The 6,485-nt window shown below is 34.8% G+C and overlaps 1 pseudogene; it reads right to left on the bottom strand.

Annotated features, from left to right (window-relative positions):
- Positions 1–728: 728 nt before the first annotated feature.
- LOC110137759 (heat shock cognate 71 kDa protein pseudogene) lies at positions 729–1,151 on the bottom strand (annotated as a pseudogene).
- Between the last annotated feature and the right edge of the window lie 5,334 nt (positions 1,152–6,485).

The following is a 6,485-nucleotide window of genomic DNA, read 5'->3' on the forward strand; positions in this document are numbered from 1 at the left end:
TTTTACATATGGTAATGTAAGTTTCCATGTTACTCTTTCCATACATCTCACCCTCTCCTCCCCTCTCCCCATGTCCAAAAGTCTATTCTCTATGTCTGTTTCTCCATTGCTGCCCTGCAAATAAATTCTTCAGTACCATTTTATTAGATTCCGTATATATGTGTTAGAATACATTATTTATCTTTCTCTTTCTGACTCATTTCACTCTGTATAATGGATTCGAGGTTCATCCATCTCATTAGAACTGACTCAAATGTGTCCCTTTTTATGGGTGAGTAATATTCCATTGTGCGTATGTACCACTACTTCTTTATCCATTCACCTGTTGATGGCCATCTAGGTTGCTTCCATGTTCTAGCTATTGTAAATAGTGCTGCAGTGAAAAATGGGATACATGTGTCTCTCAGTTTTGGTTTCCTCAGGGTATATGCCTAGAAGTGGGATTGCTGGGTCACATGGTGGTTTTATTCTTAGGTTTTTTTTTTTTTGTGTGTGTGTGTGCCAATTTAAAATACAGTTTTATTTAAGACATTGTATTTTTCCACTTATAATACAGTGCTTGTAAAGTGCAATGTTTTTCCATGTGCACACACATTCCATGTTCAAGTATCAAGAATGCCCAGTTATTTACTATAGCAGCTCAACTTCATAACTGCCATGGGATTTGCTACAAATTTGGGTCCTTCCATGTTTTGTGTGGAACAATGCTAGATCTATGCTAGGCTGGCCTAATCAACCTCTTCAGTAGTGGGCCCAGAGGAGGCACCACCTGATGGAGGAGTTCCACCACCAGGGAAGCCCCCAGGCATTCCTCCAGGCATGCCTCCTGCGCTCTGGTACAGCTTGATAATCATGGGGTTGCAGACTTTTTCCAGCTCTTTATGCTGATATTCAAATTCTTCCTTCTCTGCAGTCTGGTTCTTTTCCAGCCAGTTGATTATTTCATTACACTTGTCAAGAATCTTCTGTTTGTCTTCATCATTAATCTTGCCCTGAAGTTTCTCATCCTCAACAGTAGCTTTCATGTTGAAGGCATAGGATTCAAGCGAATTCTTTGAAGACAACTTATCCCTCTGCTTCTCATCTTCAGCTTTGTACTTCTCTGCTTCTTGATTTTTAGTTTTTTGAGGGATCTCCGTTCCATCTTCCATGGTGACTGTATCAATTTACATTCCCACCAATAGTGCAAGAGGGTTCCCTTTTCTCCACACCCTTTCCAGCATTTATTGTTTGTAGACTCTTTGATGATAGCCATTCTGAATGGCATGAGGTGATATCTCATTGTAGTTTTGATTTGCATTTCTCTAATAATGAGTGATGATGAGCATCTTTTCATGTGTTTGTTAGCCATCTGTATGTCTTCTTTGGAGAAATGTCTGTTTAGGTCTTTTTCCCACTTTTTGATTGGATTGTTTGTTTTACTGGTTTTGAATTGTATGAGCTGCTTTCATATTTTGGAAAGTAATCCTTTGTCAGCTGTTTCATTTGCTATTATCCTTTCCAATTCTGAGGGTTGTTTTTTCACCTTGCTTATAGTTTACTTTGCTGTGCAAATGCTTTTTTAAGTTTAATTGGGTCCCACTTGTTTACTTTTGTTTTTATTTCTGTTACTCTAGGAGGTGGGTCATAGAGGATCTTGCTTTGATTTATGTCATTGAGTGTTCTGCCTATGTTTTCCTCTAAGAGTTTTATAGTTTCTGGTCTTACATTTAGGTCTTTAATCCATTTTGAGTTTATCTTTGTGTATGGTGTTAGGAAGTGTTCTACTTTCATTCTTTCACATGTAGCTGTCCAGTTTTCCCAGCACCATTTATTGAAGAGGCTGTCTTTGCCCCATTGCATATTCTTGCTCTGTTTGTCAAAAATAATGTACCCATGGGTGTATGGGTTTATTTCTGGGCTTTCTATCTTGTTCCATTGGTCTATATTTCTGTTTTTGTGCCAGTACCACACTGTCTTGATGACTAGCTTTGTAGTATAGTCTGAAGTCAGGAAGGCTGATTCCTCCAGCTCCATTCTTCTTTCTCAGGACTGCTTTGGCTATTCAGAGTCTTTTGTGTTTCCATATGAACTGTGAAATTTTTTTGTTCTAGTTCTGTGAAAAGTGTCATTGGTAATTTGATAGGGATCACATTGAATCTGTAGATTGCACTTGGTAGTATATTCATTTTCACAATATTGATTCTACCTACCCAGGAACATGGATTATCTCTCCAACTGTTTATGTTGTCTTTGAGTTCTTTCATCAGTGTCTTACAATTTTCTGAATACAATTCTTTTGTCTCCTTAGATAAGTTTATTCCTAGATGTTTAATTGTTTTTGTTGCAATGGTGATTGGTATTGATTTCTTAATTTTTCTTTCTGACTTTTCACTGTTAAAATATAGAAATGCAAGTGATTTCTGTGTATTGATTTTGTATCCTGCAAACTTTACTAAATTCATTGATTGGCTGTAGTAATTTTCTGATACTATCTTTAGGGTTTTCTATGTACAGGATTATGTCATCTGCAAACATTGAGAGCTTTACTTCTTTTCTGACGTGGATTCCTTTTATTTCTTTTTCTTCTCTGATTGCTGTAGCTAGGGCTACTAGAACTACATTGAATAATAGTAGGGAAAGTGGATACCCTTGTCTTATTCCTAATCTGAGGGAGAATGCTTTCAGTTTTTCACCATTGAGAATAGTGTTTGCTGTAGGCTTATGGCCTTTATACTGTTGAGGTAGGTTACTTTTATGCCCAGTTTTTGAAGAGTTTTAATCATAAATGGGTGCTTAATTTTGTAAAAGGCTTTTTCTGCATCTATTGAGATTATTGTGTGGTTTTAATCTTTCAATTTGTTAATATCACATTGATTGATTTGTGTATATTGAAAAATCCTTGCATACCTGAAATAAACCCTACTTGATCATGGTATATGAGTTTTTGATGTGATGCTGAGTTCTGCTTGCTAAAATTTTGTTAAGGACTTTTGCATCTATGTTCATCTATGCCTGTAGCTTTCTTTTTTGTGTGTTGTCTTTGTCTGGTTTTGGTATCAGGGTGATGGTGGCCTCATAGAATGAGTTTGGTAGTGTTCCTTCTTCTGCAATTTTTTGAAAGAGTTTTAGAAGGATAGGCATTTGCTCTTCTCTAAATGTTTGATAGAATTCTCCTGTGAAGCCATCTGGTCCTGGGCTTTTGATTTTGGGGAGATTTTTGATCACAGCTTCAATTTCAGTGCTTATAATTGGGTTGTTCATAATTTCTATTTCTTCCTGGTTCAGTCTTGGAAGATTGAACTTTTCTAAGAATATGTCAGTTTCTTCCAGGTTATCTATTTTATTGCTCTATGGTTGTTCATAATAGTCTCTTATAATCCTTTATATTTCTGCATTGTCTGTTGTAGCCTCTCCTTTTTCATTTCTAATTTTGTTGATTTGATTGTTCTCTCTTTTTTGCTTGATGGGTCTGGCCAAAGCTTTGTTGATTTTGTTTATCTTTTCAAAGAACCAGCTTTTAGTTTTATTAATCTTTACTATTGTTTCCTTTATTTCTTTTTCATTTATTTCTGCTCAGATCTTTATGATTTCTTTCCTTCTACTAATTTTGGGAATTTTTGTTGTTGTTGTTCTTTTTTCCAGTTGATTTAGGTGTAAAGTTCAGTTGTCTATTCAATGTTTTTCTTATTTCTTAAGGTAGGATTGTATTACTGTAAACTTTGCTCTTAGAACTGCTTTTGCTGCATCCCATAGGTTTTGAGTTGTGTTTTCATTATCATTTGTTTCTAGAATTTTTTTGCTTTCCTCTTTTGATTTCTTCAGTATCCTGCTGGTTATTTAGAAATGTATTGTTTAATCTCCATGTGTTTGTGTTTCTAATAATTTTTTTTTTTTTTTTGTAATTGATATCTGGTCTTATAGCATTGTGGTCAGAGTAGATGCTTGATATGATTTCAGTTTTCTTAAATTTACTGGGGTTTGATTTATGACTCAAGATATGGTCTAGTCTGGAGAAGGTTCCATGTGCACTTGAGAAGAAGTTGTGTTCTTCTGCATGTGGATAGGGTGTCCTGAAGATATCAATGAGATCCATTTCATCTAATGTATCATTTAAGACTTGTGTTTCCTTTTCGTTTTCTGTTTTGATGATCTGTCTATTTGTGTGACTGGAGTGTTAAAGCCTCCTACTATTATTGTGTTACTGTCAATTTCTCCTTTTATGTCTGCTAGTGTTTGTTTTATGTATTGAGGTGCTTCTATGTTGGGTGTGTAGATGTTTACAATTGTTATGTCTTCCTCTTGGATTGATTCCTTATGTAGTGATCTTCCTTATCTCTTGTAATCTTCTTTATTTTAAGGTCTATTTTGTCTGATATGAGGATTGTTACTCCAGCTTTCTTTTGCTTCCCTTTTGCATGGAATATATTTTTCTATCCTCTTACTTTCAGTCTATATATGTCTTGAGGTCTCAAGTGGGTTTCCGTATCCATTCAGCCAGTCTGTGTCTTTTGGTTGGAGCATTTAATCCATTTTCATTTAAAATAATTATTGATGTATATGGTCCCATTGCCATTTTCTTAATTGTTTGGAGTTGATTTTGTAGATCTTTTTTATTCTCTTGTATTTCTTGACTATTTAAGTTCCTTTAACATTTGTTATAAAGCTTGTTTGGTAGTACTGAGGTCTCCTAACTTTTGTTTGTCTGAAAAGCTTTTTATTTCTCCATCAATTTTGTATGAGATCCTTGCCAGCTACAGTATTCTTGGTTGCAGATTGTTTCCTTTAAGTACTTGAAATATATCCTGCCATTCCCTATTGGCCTTCAGAGTTTCTGCTGAAAGATCAGCTATTAAACATATGGGGTTTCCCTTGTATGTTACTTGTTGCCTTTCCCTTGCCACTTTTAATATTTTTTCTTTGTGTTTAGTGTTTTTTAGTTTGATTAGTATCTGTCTTTGCATGTTTCTCCTTGGGTTTATCCTATATGTGACTCTTTGTGCCTCTTGGACTTGACTGTTTTCTTTTTCATGTTGGGAAATTTTCAATTATAATCTCTTCAAAAATGTTCTCATACCCTTTCTTTTTCTCTTCTTATTGTGGGACCACTATAATTTGAATGTTTGTGAATTTGATATTGTCCCAGAAGCCCCTGAGACTATCCTCAGTTCTTTTCCTTCTTTTCACTTTATTCTGCTCTTCAGAATTTATTTCCACCATTTTATCTTCCAGCTCACTGATTCATTCTTACTCTTCAGATATTCTGCTATTGATTCCTTCCAGAGTATTTTTAATTTCAGTAATTGTGTTGTTTGTCTCTGTATGTTTATTCTTTAATTCTTCTAGATCTTTGTTAATTGATTCTTGTATTTTCCCCATTTTGTTTTCAAGGCATTTGATCATCTTTACTATCATTATTCTGAGTTCTTTCTCAGGTAGTTTTCATATTTCCTCTTCATTTATTTAGCCTTCTGTGTTTCTAGTTTGTTCCTTCATTTGTGTAGTGTTTCTCTGCTTTTTAATTAAAAAAAAAAAAACTTATTGTGTTTGAGGTCTTCTTTTCTCAGGCTTCAAGGAAAGTTAAATTCTTTCCTTGAAAAAGGTTGAATTCTTTCCTCCTTTTTGTTTCTGCCCTCCTAAGTTTGGTACGCTGGTTTGTGTAAGCTTTGTATAAGGTGATATTTGTGCTGAGTTTGTTTGCTTGTTTTTCCTCTGATGGGCAAGGCTGAGTGAGGTGGTCATCCTGTCTGATGATGACTGGGTTTCTATTTTTGCTTTGTTTGTTGCTTAGATGCAGTGTCCTGCACAGGGTGCTTGCTACTGGTGGTTGGGTGATGCCAGGTCTTGTATTCGAATGGTTTCCTTTGTGTGAGTTCTCACTATTTGATACTCCCTAGGGTTAGTTCTCTGGTAGTCTAGGGCCTTGGAGTCATTGTCCCCACTCCAAAGGCTCAGAGCTTAATATCTGGTTGGGAACGAAAATTCCACAAGTGGTTTGTTATAACATTATGTGAGATTAAACCAGATATCCAAAAATGAGAAACCAAAGAGGAACCCCAGACAAATGGCAGTTACAAAATCAAGAAAGTAATAATTAAAATAATGGAATATACACATATACACCTATGAACAAAGTCAAAACAGTCCAAAAAAATAAAGTACAATAGACTGACCTGGCAAACAAAGGAAATAAAAAATTGTATTTACTAGTTAAGGACAAAAGTAACTAAATCATAAACTGGAAACAAAACTAAATCAAGGTGCCAAGTGGGTTATAAAGCAATGAAAACAAACTAGCAAATATGTTGAGAGGAAAGGAAAAAATAAAAGAAAAAAATAATAGATATGCAAAGTTACCTAGAGAAAGATAAAGAAGATTTATATACATTAAAGATTAACTGCAAGGGGAAAAGAATAGCAGGAAAAGCAAACAAAGGAATAAATGTAGAAAAAAATAATTATAGGTTTAAAAATTAAAAATTAAAATTAAATAAAAAGAGAGAGAG

This window comes from Odocoileus virginianus, chromosome 19 (assembly GCF_023699985.2).
Source record: "Odocoileus virginianus isolate 20LAN1187 ecotype Illinois chromosome 19, Ovbor_1.2, whole genome shotgun sequence".
Taxonomy (NCBI): Eukaryota; Metazoa; Chordata; class Mammalia; order Artiodactyla; family Cervidae; genus Odocoileus; species Odocoileus virginianus.